This window comes from Myotis nattereri, assembly GCF_964212035.1.
Source record: "Myotis nattereri genome assembly, chromosome: 6".
Classification (NCBI taxonomy): domain Eukaryota; kingdom Metazoa; phylum Chordata; class Mammalia; order Chiroptera; family Vespertilionidae; genus Myotis; species Myotis nattereri.
The window spans coordinates 66,420,941-66,438,488 of NC_138081.1; positions in this window are offsets into that span (position 1 = coordinate 66,420,941).

Below are 17,548 nucleotides of genomic sequence, written 5' to 3' on the forward strand. Positions count from 1 at the left end.
TTTTGTTCAGAGGGCTAGTTTACCAAAGCAACATCGAATGTGAACTGAAAAAAGGAGGGTGTGTGTGTGATGAAATCATTAGTTAGAATATAATTTATAAAAATCGCAGCAATATTTGATTTTGAAAAAAGTTTATTCCTTTAATATATAACTATCAATTCAATATTATTAAAATATAAAATTACATATTTCTTTATTCTTTTATATATTTAATTTGCCACAGACTGATAGTGTACTAGTGAATATAAGTTTCTCATCAGTTCTATTTTGATGATTTTTCTCTTACTATTTTTCATAGGTTTGCATATATATCTGCATATATGTATATGTATATATATACCTTGCTCTGTTTTCCTTCGGTACTTAGTGGTATTCAGGAAGTCTACTATAGCCTGATTTTTATCCATTGGTAGGCAAATTATTTCCTTTTCCTTTGATGCCTTAGTATTCATATATTATTCTATAATCCCACATTTTTACTATTTCCAGAATTAATCTTATCTTACTACTTTATCCTGATAGTGAATCTTTACTATCTATAATTTTTTTTTAACCTTAAGCAGATGTTCTGTGTTTGTGTGTGTAAGATCTTCCTTTAGTTTTGTCAGAAAGACTTCTTTGGGTTATATTTTTATTTCTTTTCTCCCATAATGATATATTTTTCTGTCACTTTCATTTCTGTCCTTTACCTTTCAATTTAAGATTTATCAAATGTGCTTTCCTTATTAGAGATTTGGTCACATCCATTTTTATTGCCTCTATTGGGAATTTTAGTTATGCTCTTTCTCTTGCATTCTTTCATATTTTAGTCAAATTTCTTTGTATCTCTGCTTTTACCCAATACTCTTTAGTCTTCACTCTCTTATTCCAAAGGCCCCTTCCTTCTTTTGTTTTTGAAGACATCAAGCATAGTCTGTTGAACTTTGCCTTTTCCTTTTTTTATATTTTTATATTTCATATGCATTAACACATTTTTAAAATAAATTTATTGGAGTGACACTGGTTAATAGGATCATATGTTTCAAGTGTGCATTTTATGACACATGATCTGTATGTAGATTGCATTGTGTGCCCACCACCCAGTCAAATCATCTTCTGTCACCATATATTTGGTTCAAAGCAATATACAGATTTAATGCAATCCCCATCAAAATCTCAATGACATTAAAAAATAGCACAAAAAATCACCAGATTTCCCATTGATTTCATCCTGGCGTGGCACTTACCAAAAGATTGTTCTGTTTTTTGTTTGTTTGTTTGTTTTCATTAGCCTGGGTTGCTCTTCTTCTAGGTACAAATATTACCATTCTTTGGCTCTAGAACCAAATTTTCATGGCTCTTAGATTTTTTTTTCTAATAGTGATTAATCCAACAAAGATGGACTTAGGAATTCTTTTTTTGTAGGGAAAGGCATCTCAGCCAATGCTTGCCAAGATATACCTTTGATGGCTTTGCGGGTAGAAGCTCCTGAATGGATGTATGGGCAGACTCTGGCTGGCTTATAAAAGATGATTCTTCGGCAGAAAAAAGTCACATGTTTCTGCTCGGTGTTATTTTAAAAATAACTCTTTAATCCTATGCACATAAGGGAGTCAAAGGCAGCACCAGGCTGACAGCTGACAAGGGAAGGGAGTGGTGTCCTCTCCCTTTGTCCCAGTGTCCTCTCCCTTTGTCCCAGTGTCCTCTCCCTTTGTCCCAGTGTCCTCTCCCTTTGTCCCAGTGTCCTCTCCCTTTGTCCCAGTGTCGGCTTGGCACAGTTCTGAGGTCACACACACGTGGGCTGGGTTGGGAAGCAGAATAAGGGAGAGGACTGAAGATACATAAGCAAGCGGGTGGAGGCCAGGGCTTGCAGTAGTCTCAGTCGGTGGACTCCAACACAGATCCACTTGAAACACGGTCCTTGTAGTGTTCAGCCCCAGGCTTTTAAAAATATATATATATTTTTACTGATTTTTAGTGAGTGGAAGGGAGAGGGACAGAGAGATAGAAACATTGATGAGAGAGAAACATCATCGATTGGCTGCCTCCTGCACACTCTCTACCGGAGATTGAGCTAAAACTTAGGCATGTGGCCTGACCGGGAATGAACCAGTGACCTCTTGGTTCATGGGTGGATAATCAACCATTGAGCAACACTGGCCAGGCCAACCCCATGTTTTTTTGCAACGCTCCTGAGCCATATTCTCTGTAGGGCGCTGTTTGACCTTCATATCCACAAAGCGCTGGTCTCTTGCTGTACCTCCCAGACTAGTACACATTTGTTGGTTTTCTTCACAGCCTCCTCGTAGGATCCCTCTTCATCATCTTTCTTTGTGTTAGATGTGTGTTCAGACCACTTTATCCGATGCAGCAGAAGATGCTGAAATTGCTTCTAGGACGTGGGGCCTTTTCCATTGACATTTTGGGACAGATAATTTACTGCTATCGGGGGCTGTCCTGTGTACCATGTTTAGCAGTTTCTCTGTTTTTTATCCAGTAGATTCAAGCAGCCACACACCACCCCCAGTTGTGACAACAAAAACGTCTCCAGACATTGCTAAAAGTTACTTGGGGAACAACATTGCCCTCTCTTCTTTCCATTGAAACCGCTGCTATAGATTCTAAAAATATATGTCTACATTTGGATTAAATGCTATGCATTTTACGAAGCTTATTCCAAAATGGAATGATGCTCTTTTATCTGATTTTTTGGTACTGCTACCATTTTTTTCTCTATATTTATAGTCATTTAATAGAATGAGAATGATTTGTATAAGGAATTACTTTTTTTACTCCTGCATGTCTTTATTCACAGATTACTCTGGCAAATATTCATTGACCACATAATATTTGCCACGATCTCTGCTGGGTTCTAGAACAGAAACCTGAGTAAGATACTCTCCCTGCCAGTTCTTAACCTTGGGACTTTGGTTATATTTTAAAATAATCTTTTTTATCTTCAAATTTATCTTTCTTTTGGCTTCCTTAATAAACATTTCTTTTTGGTTCCCTTCCTACATCTTAACTAAATATAGGTCTTGTCAGTACCTTTAAAATGTTAATGTCATTTAGAGATTTCCAAAGGAAGGAATAAAATATATGGTAATCCTTAAACTCATTTGATCCTAGAACTCTATTTTCTCCAAAGCGTCTCATGAATTGTTAGTCCTGGTTATAGGCTTTGTGAAATACTCGTATATACATTTCTCTAATATCTAGGGTGGATGGCACTGGTGTTTTTCATACTAGTATCTTCAGCCTTGATGTTTTACAGAGCCTCAGACCTAAATATTCAATTCCTTCTAAATATCTCTAGATTAAAGAACCCCACATACCTCAGACTTAGTACTTCTTCCAAGGCACTTGTGAGCCCCAAAATAGAGAGTAAGATGTCTTTTTCTTCTGTACCTTTAACACCATTCTGTTATCATCTTAGTTCAGCGCAGGGTTAAACATTTGTTACAACCCTATGTCTCCTGCTTGACTGAGGACACGGATGCAGGCTTTAGGCCTTTTCTCCCTTTTTCAAGAATTTGAACAGAGTGGGTGCTCAGGAGATGTTTTCTTTAGAATGGAATTTAAATTCCAAAAACCCTAGGAAAAAAGTAATACCATTGACATTTCTTAGAAATTGATTTTAGTTTCTTTCCCTACATATTAAAACTGAAGTTCAGGGGTGGATTTGATAGCTCTAGGAACCTAAGGGGCGATGCTAGGGAGGAGTAATAAGTAAAAAAAGCGCAGAGGAGTAGGATATTTAGATTTGCCAAAAAAACTTGAATGATTTAGTAATACTGGAGAGAGCTAGCTGTGTCTTTGAAAACATTTTGAAGTGCCTTTTGTTTTTATTTTTGCACTTTTGCCAGTCCTAAGGATTTTCAGGTTGGCTTGGCTTTCGCGTGATGATTAAAAATTTGTTTCTTAAAAGGGAAATTGATTCTTTTGTTCTGTGTTGCTCAATTCAAGATTAAACCATGAGGGGATTTGGAACGATGTACTGAAGTTTCATATGGTTTGGTGAGAACAATATGTTGCTGGATAATCATTCCTTTGTAATAGCTCAAGAAGTAATAGATTTTTTTTTTTAAATTAAAACTCCATAGAGCACTTCTGATTAAATCCAAGACAGAGTAAACATCATGACTGTGTTTTGGGGAGCCCATCAAATCTTCCTGGCACAATTCCTCACAGGACCTAGAAATGCCTTTTCTCTCTCTTTCCTTTGGAGATGGCACGTTATGGGTCCATTTATCTTTGCGTTCAGGTGCAGCAAGACAGAGATGAGAAAGAGAATCTGCCAAGTACCAGGAAACAATAGTAAATGAGCACCTTGAAGAAACTGCAAAGTAGTTTCTACTTTATCAGTATTTCCAATTCCAGGTATCTTACTTGGAAACTTCTGTATTACTTTGTTATCACTCATAAAATGTTCCATTTCTGAAACTGCTAGACCCAGAAGAATCAGATGCCCTTTTTTGGGGGGTGGGGTGGGGTGGGCAATGCATAGTAACAAGACCATAGATTACAATTTTCTGATTGTAAAAACAAATTGATTTTCTTTTCTCAGCTATCAATACAGACTTGTTTTTGTCAAGAAAAAGTGAATGAAACATTCTGTTCTAAGTCTGTGTAAAAAAAAAAAAAAGCTTCAGAATATTAAAATTCCCAGTGTTGGTATAGTTACTTTATATTATTTGATCCCTTCTTTGTCTACAATTAGTATCATAACAAGTTCAGATACTACAATAAAAAAAATAAGATAACCCCTTTTATTGATTTAGACACCTGAAGTCACTGCCTATAGGAGACATAATTTGACCAACAAGGCCTGGCTGCACAATGTAATGAAGTGCTTTATAATGAAGTTACCTAACAATGCTAAATGCCCATTGAAACGTAAGTCAGTAGTTATGTGTTTTTCAAGGAGATGGGATAAGGATGGTGATTTATGGAGGCAAACGGTGTACTCCTATAAAACGAGTAATAAGTGACACAGTCACTGCACCATTCACCATTTGTACTTTGTTGGGGAAGCCCAAAGCAAGGACAGTACTTTGCCTAAGCTAGAAACATGATCTGTATCTAACCTGTGTCACACATGCTATTTAAAATACACAAGTTAGCATAGTCAATATTTCTCTCCCCCCACCCAAAGGTGAATTTCAGATATTTGGCAAAGTTTTAGGAAATTAAAAAAGAAAGTTTATGAATTAATGTACATAAAACTCTTAGAAAAGCACAAATATTTAACAAAGGAATTGTACCCAGGATGTTTAAAGGGTTTCTTCAAATCCATAGTAAGAAGGTCAATAATTCATTAAGGTAAGTAAAGGAATTAAATACATATCTCACCAAAGAAGATACATAATGGTCAAAAAGTATAGGGGAAGATGCCAAATCTTACAAGTCATTAAGGAAATGGGAATTACAACTGCATGATATACCATTGTACATCAATTAGAAAATTATTGTCAGTGTCTAGTATTGGCAAGGATGTGGACTACCAGGAACTCATACCTTGCTGGGGGAAGGATAATGTGACACAACTACCTCAGAAAACTTCTGGTAATTTCTCATAAAGTTAAACGTACAACAATCACTCAGCAATTCCAGGGTATTTACCTAAGACAATGAAAACAGGTGTCTACAAAATGACTTCTACAAAAATGTTCATAACAACATTATCCATAATTGGCAAAAAATTGGAAGTAACTCAAATGCCCATCAACAGGATTGCAAATAGCAATTTATGGTTATTTGTACAATGAGATACCACTCAGAAGTAAAAAATTAAAATCAACTACTAATATAAACAACATAGTGAATTTCAAAAACATTATGTTAAGTAAAAGAAACCCGAACAAAGAAAATTGCACATACTGTTTGATTCTATTTATAGGAAACTTATAAATAGCTTAAGAACAGTTAAATTAATCTATGTTAAAAGAAATCAGAAAATTTGTTGCTTATGGAGATTGATGGAAAGGGTCACAAAGGAACTTCCTGGGGGTGATGGAAATGTTTTTTATCATATTTGGGAAACATTTATTTGAGTGTTTACACATATTTAAATGAATTGTAAGTTTCAGCCTTCATGTAACCATGTAGCTTAATATAATCCTATCTAATAAAAGAGACATGGTAATTGGCGTATGACCGCTACCCTTCCCATTGGCTAATCAGCGAGATATGCAAATTAACTGCCAGCCAAGATGGCGGCTGGCAGCCAGGCAGCTGAAACTGAACATGAGGCTTGCTTGCTTCAGTGACAGAGGACTCCAACATTCCCCACTTGCGCTGCAGGCCTCTGAGCTTGCAGTTTAAGAAACATTGTAACGAATATAGAAGCTAAACAAAACCCCAGAAACCTGCTTTCAGTGAGGCTGGGATCTTAGAGCTGGAGTTATACAGTGTTTCGATTAGAGAACCTAAACAAACCAGATACCTTCTTTCAGCAGCAGAAGCCTCAGAGCTGGAGCCAGAGCTAAAGCTGGCCCAGAAGAAAAAAAGAAAAAAAGAAAAAAAGGAGAAGTTGGGAGCTTCAGTCGGCCTGAAAACAGCCCTCAGCCCCTGATCCAGACTGGCCAGGCACCCCAGTGGGGACCCCCACCCTGAAGAGTGTGTGACCAGCTGCAAACAGCCATCATCCCCTCACCCAGGCTGGCCAGGCACCCCAGTGGGGACCCCCACCCTGAAGGGTGTGTGACCTGCTGCAAACAGCCATCATCCCCTCATCCAGGCTGGCCAGGCACCCCAGTGGGGACCCCCACCCTGAAGGGTGTGTGACCTGCTGCAAACGGCCATCATCCCCTCACCCAGGCTGGCCAGGCACCCCAGTGGTGACCCCCACTCTGATCCAGGACACCCTTCAGGGCAAACCAGCCAGCCCAACCCATGCACCAGGCCTCTATCCTATATAGTAAAAAGGTAATATGTCTCCCAGCACTGGGATCAGCGGAGCCGAGAGGCCTCCCGGCACCCACCGGGATCAGCGTGATAGGGGGCAGCGCCCAAACCCCCTGATCACCCTGCAGCTCTGTGTGTGACAGGGGGCGGGGCCACAACCTCCCTATCCACCCTGCTCTGTTCCTGACAGGGGAAGGCACCCCAACCCCCTGATCAGCCCTGCTCTGTGCCTGATAGGGGGGAGCTCCCCAACCCCCTGATCGCCCTGCGGCTCTGTGTGTGACAGGGTGCGGCGCCTCAACCCCCTAATCAGCCCTGCTCTGAGTGTGACAGTGGCGGCGCCCCAACCCCCTGATCGACCCTGCTCTGTGGGTGATAGAGGGTGGCACCCAACCCCCTGATCCGCCCTGCCCTGAGTGTGACAGGGGGCGGTGCCCCAACTCCCCTATCGGTCCTACTCTGTGAGTGACAGGGGGGAGCTCCTCAACCACCTGATCGACCCTGCTCTGTGCATGACAGGGGGTAGCTCCCCAACCCCCTGATTGACCCTGCTCTGTGCGTGACAGGGTATGGAGCCCCAACCCCCCTGATGGGCCCTGCTCTGTGCGTGACAGGGGGCAGCGCCCCAACCCCCTGATGGGCCCTGCTCTCTGCATGACAGGGTACGGAGCCCCAACCCCCCTGATGGGCCCTGCTCTGTTCGTGACAGGGGGTGGTGCCGCAACCTCCCCATCGACCCTGCCTTGAGTGTGACAGCGGGTGGCACCCCAACTCCCCAGTCGGCCCTGCTCTGAGCCTGACCAGGTGCTGCACCTAGGGATTGGGCCTGCCCTCTGCTACCCGGGAGCAGGCCTAAGCCAGCAGGTCGTTATCTCCCAAGGGGTCCCAGACTTGGAGAGGGCACAGGCTGGGCTGAGGGGACCCCCCCCCCCCCCCGAGTGCACAAAATTTTGTGCACCGGGCCTCTAGTCCTATATAATAAGAGCCTAATATGCTAAGTGTCCAGTCATCCTTTCAACCAATCAAAGTAATATGCTAACGATGTGCTAAGGCTTCTCAACTGCTTGCTATTACATGCACTGATCACCAGGGGACAGATGCTCCAACCAGTAGGTTAGCTTGCTGCTAGGGTCCGGCTGATCGGAACTGAGTGAGACAGGCCAGACACACCCTGGAGCCCTCCGCAGTCCCTCCCTGGCCTTGATCGTACACCAGTGGGGTCTCTCGCCTGGCCTGCATCCTCTCACAATCTGGGACTGCTTGGGGGATGTTGGAGAGCCAATTTCAGCCTAATTCCGCAGGCCAGGCCGAGGAACCCCACTCTTGCATGAATTTGTGCACCAGGCCTCTAGTAAAAAATAACAACACAATGAAACAAACAAATAAAAAGCTAACATTAATTCTCTGTTAAAGATATTATTATGGCTGCCTATTCCTCTCAGCCAAAAGTCAAACAACATACAGTGGCTTATGGAGCCCTTCCTGGTCTGATCATTTCCTCTGTGATCTCCTATTATTTTCCCCTGCATTCACCTGGTTCCAGACATACTTCCATTCTGCTTTCTAAATATGATGCCTCAAGGACTTTGCTTTAGCTGTTTCCTCTGCCTGGAATGTGCCTACTACTAATATCTGTCTCACTAATTCCCATTTCTTTTAAGCATTTTCAGTATTTGTTAACACCTTTTCTATGAGGACGATCCTGACCATACTATTTTTTAAATATATTTTATTGATTTTTTACAGAGAGGAAGGGAGAGGGATAGAGAGCTAGAAACATCGATGAGAGAGAAACATCGATCAGCTGCCTCCTGCACACCCCCTACTGGGAATGTGCCTGCAACCAAGGTACATGCCTTGACCGAAATAGAACCGGGACCCTTCAGTCCACAGGCAGATGCTCTATCCACTGAGCCAAACCGGTTGGGGCAGGACCATACTATTTAATGCTTTAACTTCTTCCTCTCCATCCTTGATCTTATTATTTTCTACTTTTTCTTTAATCATAGCACTTAACACAATTATACTAATTATAATATTGTCTATTTGCCTTGTGGCTAAGCTCCATAATGGCTAATTTTTTGGCCTACTTTACTTATTAATATATGCCAACTTCTTAAAAGTATTTAACACATAATCGATGTTCAATGAACATTTTTGTATGGAGTAAATGTATGACTGGGCGGAAAAATAGAAACAGCATGAAATATATATATTTTATTCCTCACTAAGGATATTTTTCCATTGATTTTTAGAGAGTGAAAGAGACAGGGAAAGATAGAGAGAAATATCAATGTGAGAGAAATACATTGATTGGTTGCCTCCTGCATGCACCCTGACCAGGACCCAGGGGCTGAGGAGGAGCCTGCAACCCAACCAAGGTATGTGCCCTTGACTGGAATCTAATCCAGGACCCCTTTGGTCCATAGGATGATGCTCTATTCACTGAACCAAACCAGCTAGAGCAATATAAGATATTTTTAACTTCTACTATGCTCATATAATTGAGAGCAGATGAAAAACATTCTCTTTTCAGGACTTCATGTTACTTTACAGGCATTCTGGGAGACTAGAGCCTTTTTTTCTTCTTTTTTTTTTTTACAAGCTTAATCTTCAGATGTTGGTTTAGTCATTACTTCACTCTACACAAAAATCTCTGATTGAATTAGTCAGTTCACCCTTCATAATTTTATGCTTCTTGTCAAAACAACAACTTTAAATACAGTAAGATAAAAGTAAAGTTTGTAGATATTTTTGGCCTAAATATATTTAAACTTTATCATTTGTTTTTTTTGTTTCTTATTAAAACACAGATACTAGACAACAAAATATCAAGCCCAAAGGGAACAAAGTAAAATTTTTCTTATATAAAAGATATATAACAAAAGATTACATCAATTGTTCTAAGTTTTTCTTGGAATTTTATGTATGAAAATCAGAAACAGCTCAAGTCCATATTACCCACATGGACTTAATAACATGCTTTTTACAAGATCACTAGATATGAGTTAAAAAAATCTTGACATTCCTTTCTGGTATATTTACTGAAAAATAAAACTGAAAAGAACCCAAATCTTCTCTCTGATAAAATGCAAGAGTTATTTTTCATTCTAATTACATGTACATATTCATCTGATACCACTCAGAAGAATAAAAGGAAGAATCAACAAAAACATATTTATCACTTTGGGAGCAGAACTGTCTGGTGCTTAATTAGAGTTTTAGTTTTATACTCTTCGGTCAAAGGTTGCCAATATCCAGTGATGTGTTTTAGATAGATTCTCATGGAGCACTCCAGGATCCAGATCATTCATTTTATTCCACTAGCTCTTATGTACCAATATCATTACCTCGAGTCCTTCTTTCCTCCTTCTCTCCTCTCCTTCCCCCCCTCCCTCTCTTCCTTCCTTCCTTCCTTCCTTCCTTCCTTCCTTCCTTCCTTCCTTCCTTCCTTCCTTCTTTCCTTCCTTCCTTCCTTCCTTCCTTCCTTCCTTCCTTCCTTCCTTCCACCCTTCACTTCTTTCTTTCTCTACTAAACACTTATCAGGAGATATATTGTAGTGCTGGGAGAGTTAGGAATACATGATTCCTACCCATGACCAGTGGGGAAAATAGACATGTAAAATAAACAGTTACACTATATATATTTACACATATATATCTGACTTGTACATATCAATATATAATATATATCGCCATGGGAATAACTCATTTTGAAACCAGTAGGCATTTGTTGGGCTACTTAAAAGGAATGCTACTAAATATCTTACAAAGCACAGTCCCCTCCTCCCCCCAACCATGAATTCATGTCTAAAATGTTAATGGTATCAAGGATGAGAAACCCTGTTCTATACTCACGTGACTCAAAATTTTCTACTTAATTTTTCTTCTGGATCTATCTCCAATGTCTTCCTATTCCTTCAAATACCTTCCTTCTCGATATTTCTCTTTTTGACAATTCCTTGTGGCCTATTCATTGCTTTCCTACTAGTAGCTTACATCCCTCCTAGCCTTCTCCTTACTAAGGATCATCACAGCTTCCCTCATTCCCCCTCTGCATGAGCAATGTCATCAAAGTGATTCTTGCTCAACCTAAATTTACTATCTTCTTTTTTATTTATTTTATTGATTTTTTTACAGAGAGTTAGGGAGAGGGATAGAGAGTTAGAAACATTGATGAGAGAGAAACATCGATCAGCTGCTTCCTGCACACTCCCCACTGGGTATGTTCTGCAACCAAGGTACATGCCCTTGACCGGAATCGAACCAGGGACCCTTGAGTCCACAGGCCGACGCTCTATCCACTGAGCCAAACCGGTTAGGGATCAACCTAAATTTAAATTTACAGATTAATTTATAATTATGGTAGCTCTTTTACAAAGTACATAAGCAGAAACACAAAACAAATAACAGAAGAACAGGATCTCTAGATGTTCATTTTCCCCCTAAATATTTTTGAACATGCAGATGATTGGGTATGATCTGATTTAGACTTTAAAGAGCTTTTATTTTTTATGTGCATTAGCTGGGCTAATATGTTCCAAAAACAGTTTTCTAGAAGAAGCAAAGGAGAGAGGAAAACAAACAGTGTGGACCAGAAGGAGAGTTGGAGACAGAATTTGGAATATGTGTTTATAAAAGCACTGAAAATCTTAATTCTGAGGAAGAAAGATCAGCAAGCACACAAGGTCTTGAACTCGTCCTAGCAACAGTTTTCAACCATAGTTATGATGCCAAATTAGCTTTAGCTGAGAGCTGCCTCTGTTATTAACAAAACCCTACTGGCTAATTCTAATGAGAACTTTTCTATGTAATTTTATTTTAGGTATTCAAATGTTATTTGAAAGCAACAACAACAACAAAAGCCCCAAGTAAGACTGAATAAAACTTTGATATTTTTTATTTCTGTACTTTCCTCTATTTTTTAGTTAAACCACTAGGATTTTTTTTTCCAGCAAAAATAGGGCCATTTGATGTTTTATTGATTTAGAAATACCCTGCTTTCTCAGACTTCCCATGCTCTGCTCTGACAGCTGACTGCTGGGTGCTATATTTCAGCACAAAGCCTTAATAACACTCTTGGAGGTGGAAGGTCTGTTGATCTTTTGTTGCTGCTGTTTGTTTATCTTTTTTTTCTGATTAGGAAGTCAATATAAATAGATATATACATTTTAATGCAGGTTACCAACTACAGGCTGGAAATAGTTTTGGAAGACATGGTTGTTTTTGTTTCTCCCTTTCATCAAGATACAGCACAGATAACAAACATTTCGAAAGAAAGAATGTTTACACTGGGGAAAGCAAATAACCATGACGCATTTCTTTTTTATATATGCATGAAAGGCTGTAAAGACTCCCTGCATTGCTACAGAACCTTCTAGTAACTTTTGTTTAAGCTCGTGGATTTAGTAGAAGCTACTAATTGGATGTTCAGTTTCAATATTTCATTTTTGGAAGAATTTTTACCTACATTCAATTCACTTATGAAAAATACATTTCCCCCCTAACTTATCTGCTCTAACAGCAGGACTCAAAATGCCATAGGAAAGGAAAGAGAGTGCTGGGAAGGACTTGCCTAAAAGGATATTTCGCTTGACGTACTGTTCAGCAAGATATAGATTAAGATGGCCAGACATCCTGGATTGCCCATTCCAATTTTAATTCAGTTCACTCTAACAGTTTCTTTTCAATGTTCTAAAAATTATAAACCACTGGATGGAGTTGGCAGGAGATAAACATATCGAATATACTTCTTCCCCTAAGTAGGTTAGTTTGGTTGGGTTTGGGAGCGGCAATACAACTGGAACTTACGTAACTTTTCTAGGAGGCAAGAGTAAACAAGTGCTATTGAAGGACTATCAGCACAGCGCTGCCATGAGAATAACCCAATCAGATGTCATTCTTTTAGGGCCAATGGGGTTATTAAACTTTCATGGAGGGGACTACTTTTGAAATAAACATTGGAACAAATGAAGTTTTTAAAAAACATACAAAGAGAGAAAGGAAGGAGGGGAAAATGTGAACCAAATGCACTTTTAATTTTGTGAGCAATTTGGGTGCTATGAAGGCTTTGACAGAGATTAATGTTTTAGGCAGTGATGTTTAAGATAAATTCAGACAAAAACCTCAGCAGACCACATAAGATTCTATGGGTATTTTTTACTTGGTGAAACGTAGCAAGGGTTTAATATAAATCCCTTTATAATCTGGACCAACCTACTTATTTACTCTGCCTCTTTTCTTTCTACACACTAGGTCAATAAAGAGAACCTTGGCAAATTCTAAAATTCAAAGGGTGGACACAGAATTATAAAAAGGAAAAATTGGCTGAAAAGAAATAATGCTATGAGAAAAACACTTAGGGAGTAAAGTAAGAGAGAATGATGGAAGAAACACTTTTCAATTTGATTTTAAGCCTAGCATCATCCTAATACCAAAACCTTAAAAGGACAATATAAAATGATATTATAGGCTGATGTTCCTTATGAAAGTCAACTAAAAAATTCTTAGTTACATACAATTGAACCCAGTTTTCAATTTATTGAGATTTATTCCAGGAATACAGAAAATGTGAGTTTCTTTAAGACAAGGGGATTGGGCGGGTGTTTATACCTGGTGTCTGTCCCAGTGACACACGGAATGACAACAAAAGAATAGAGTCAGAGTTCTAGTATATTAGGCAGGTCTGCTTCTGTAGCAATGATAGGATTCCTGAAAGTAGTTCAAGCAACAAAAATTAGTCCATGTAGCTGGAAAGTCCAAAGTGAACTTGACTTTAAATATAGGTAAACTAAATATAAATGTTCACACAATGTCTTTAGGACATTGTGTGCTCTCTCGCTATTGCTCCCTTTTACTTGTTTTAGCTTTTCCTTGTCTATTGGCTCAATTTTCTCCTTCTGACAAGTTCTCTAGCAACCTTAGATTTACAAGGCCCTGTCCTAGCACATCCAGCTGAATGAGGACTTCTTTCCAATATCCATTTGTCAATTTAGGAAGGTATCTGTTTGGCCTTGCTTATTTGTTAAATGGTCACCCCTGGGTCAATTACTGTGATAGGAAAATTATTCACAATACTTGGTCATGCTTGGGGGACACGGCCACCACTCCCTAAGAATGGGAGTGGGAGTGACTTTAGGGTGCCAGAAAAATAATGAGGCTTAAAAGGAAATGTGCTGGTAGTCCCCCTAAATAGCTATCATAATCCTTACTTAGTCTCTTTATTAAATCTATTTTCAAATTAAATGCATTTTTTAAAGCAGTGTGTGTGTGTGGGGGGGGGGCTAATTATATTCCAGCCCCTCCATCAAGTTTCTTAGGAAATAATTACCATGATTGTAAACAATACAGATAGAACTATGGTGTTTTTACCCTTATGAAAAAAATTTCTCACTATGGTTAATTCAGCACAAGGAATTTATATTGTAGCTTATCCACATTACCACTCTCTTAAAAGAATAGAAATAGCTTCCTATAGCATAATGTGTTTGACTAGATTTCACTTTTTTCCCTCAGAGGCCTTGCAATCATTGCCATGTGCCTAACAACCCCAATTACTTTTCTCCTGTCTGTTGTATCAATATTTCTTAGACTTTTGGGTCAACAAGAATCTGATGGAAGCTGAGTACTCCCTCCCTAGAAAAATACACATCAGAACATGCCATGCAATTTTTTATAGAACTTTGGGGGGTTATAAATCTCTGACGTGGAGAACAACTTAAGAGATGATATGGGGAGAGCAAAGCAGAGGCCCTCCCAGATAGTCAGTGCCTTAGCTAATGTGCGTACACTTCCTTCCGCAAGCTTTCAGAGTGTTTTAACAGGAGTGAGACATGTCAGATTTGCACTTTAATTATATTACTTGTCTATAGAGAAGAAGTGAATGTCCGGGTATTGGAAAAGCAGGTGCCGGAGAGATCAGTGAAAGGACTGATATAAATGTACAGGAGGTCAAATAGGTAGGACTCTACTTTATTGCAAGTGGAGGCTAGGGTAGGAGAACTTAGGATGAATCTCAAATGTCCAGATGGATGGCATTACTTGAGAATGGAAATATCAGAGGAGGAGCCACTTTGGCAGATGATGGGGTGCTCTATCACAAGCCCTGGGAATTTAGGTATACACATTAAGGAGGGTCAGTTGGATATACAGGATGTATGTTCATAATGACTTCTGGAGCTCTTGAATAGAACAACACCTCAAACCTTAGTCGGTGTGAGAATCACTTAGAAAGCATGTGGAAACAGATTGTTGGGCCTCACCACGAGTTTTTGATTCAGCAGGTCTGGGTGGCTGGAAAATTGCATTTTTAATAGCTTCCCAGATGATGCAAATACTGTGTCTCTGGAGACCTGTTAGGAAACATTTCATAAAAGATTTCCGTTGTTTTAGGGTTCTGTCCAACTTTTTCTCTTCTTGTAACAGCATCCTTTCCAACTGACCTCTCCCCAAGGTCATTTGGGAAATTACTCTTTTCTTACTCTAACCATTCTATTCTTGTCTTTCTGCCTATGTTTGTTCATGTGTGAGTACAGGTGGAGAGAGCCATGTATGTACATAACCAGTTTCATATAAACAGAGAACAGGATGGTGGTTACCAGGGGCTGTGGGCAGGGGAAAATGAGGAGGTGTTGGTCAAACTTTCAGTTATGTTCTGAGGATCTAATGTACAGCATGGTGATTGTAGTTAATAATTCTGTATTGCATACTTGAAAGCTGCTGAGAGTAGATCTTAAACATTCTCATCACACACACACACACACACATAAAAAAAAGAGTTAACTATGTGAGGTGATGGGTGCATTAATTATCTTGATCTTGGTAATCCACACTATATCTCAAATTATCACATTGTGCATCTTAAATATATACATTTATATTTGCCAGTTATTCCCCAATAAAGTTGGAAAAATAAAAATAAAGAAGGGAATAAGTTCACTGCGGAGTGAAAGTAGGAGCAAGGAAAGAAAAGAAGAAAAAACAAAGTTAGGAAAAAGAGGGACAAGATGGTCTTTGATTCCCATTTATCTCCGAAGCTGGTCCCAGCTCTTGCCTTCCCAACTACATGAGCAATAAATTCCCTTTCTTTCTTAAGCTGGCTAGCATGTGTTATAACTTTCCGGGAAAAGTCCTAATGCCTCTTTCTTTTATTTAAAAACATATACCTTTTCAGGTTCTGATTCCCACATGTTAGGTCTGAGTTACTAAAGCAGGTTGATAAATGTTCACTCTCTAGAAATTCCAATAATATTTACATACTCCAAACCAAATAAATCAGCATAATTCAAATTTTATTTGCATACTTTGACTTGTGTTCTTGTTGCTACAAATTTAATGTAGACCACAGCTGCGTTATAAGGCATTGTATTGATTTGGTTATCCTAACATAGACACTAATCTAGTTAGAAACATCGATGTTGGTGGAATTAGCCATGAGGTATGTGCTGGCATGGACAGTGTTTACAGTGTTTATTAGTTTCTGCTCTGATGGTGGTGTTGTTATTGTTATTGATTTAGAGGGAGACATTCAGGTCTCTATCTTGTAGTATTTTGCAAGCAGCACTGATTGACATGCACAGCTTGCTCTTACTCTAGTTTTTTTGTAGTACAATGAAATTAATAGAAAGGAGACCACCTGAGGCACATTAATTAATAGTTAAGAGAAAAATGTTAACTTATTTGCCCTCTTCATTTCTCCAACCGTATAGATAATAGGTTTCCATTAATAAAATTTAACAGGCTGTAATGCTGTGTGTAATGTGAATTACCTTTCTGTTGGGAGCCAGGAAAACTTTTTGAAACACAAAACCTCCAGATAATACCAGACCTTGTTTTTGTTTTTCCTTGAATCCTCTCTTTGGCTTGGTATGTGGTTGTTTGAAGGATTTTAAAGCCCTGGTTTTCTGTGGGGAAAAAAAATTTAGATCAACAATGATCTGAAAAAGTTTCCTTCACGCCTTATACTACTGACCGTGTAAAACTATTCATCTTGCTCTTTACTGTTCCCCAAGATCTTAGTGACATTTGAAGAAGAAAGATGAATATTCAATATTCATCTTGTTCAGATAGAACATTTCTAAACTTAAGAACAAAATAACCTGTAATATTACCTTTTGATGAGGTCTACTATTCCTGACAAACAGAACCTTCATAATCTACCATTATTGAATGAAGATAATAAATGACATTTTGCTTATTCTCAAGACATCGTTTTAACAGAAGCTTTAGTGGGAGGTGTTGTTTTATCTCCACAGCAAAAAGTAAATAAATTTTAAAAATCAAGTGTTAGGTATAAACCCTGCAGCTGCTATTCTCTAGTGACTGTATTCAATTACAGATGCATGAAGGCCCACCAGGCCTGCTTAATTTGTGCCTCTGGCTTCTCTTTAGACCAAGGACAGACAGTGCACATTTCCATGATGTAGCATGAACAGGAACCTTATTTCATTTATTAGTTGAGTAGAGCTTGAAAAGGTTTTTTAAAGATATAAAATAGAGTTTCCCACTGAGCTAACCTCATTTCCTAGGATTCTACCATTGCCCTCGCCATGTGTCCCACTGCATTATTACAGAGACATCCAACTGCTGAAGTCATTTCTGTTTCTAGTAAATAGATGTTAGTTGTATTTCTAACATTATCTCTATGCAAGTTAAATATTCCAAA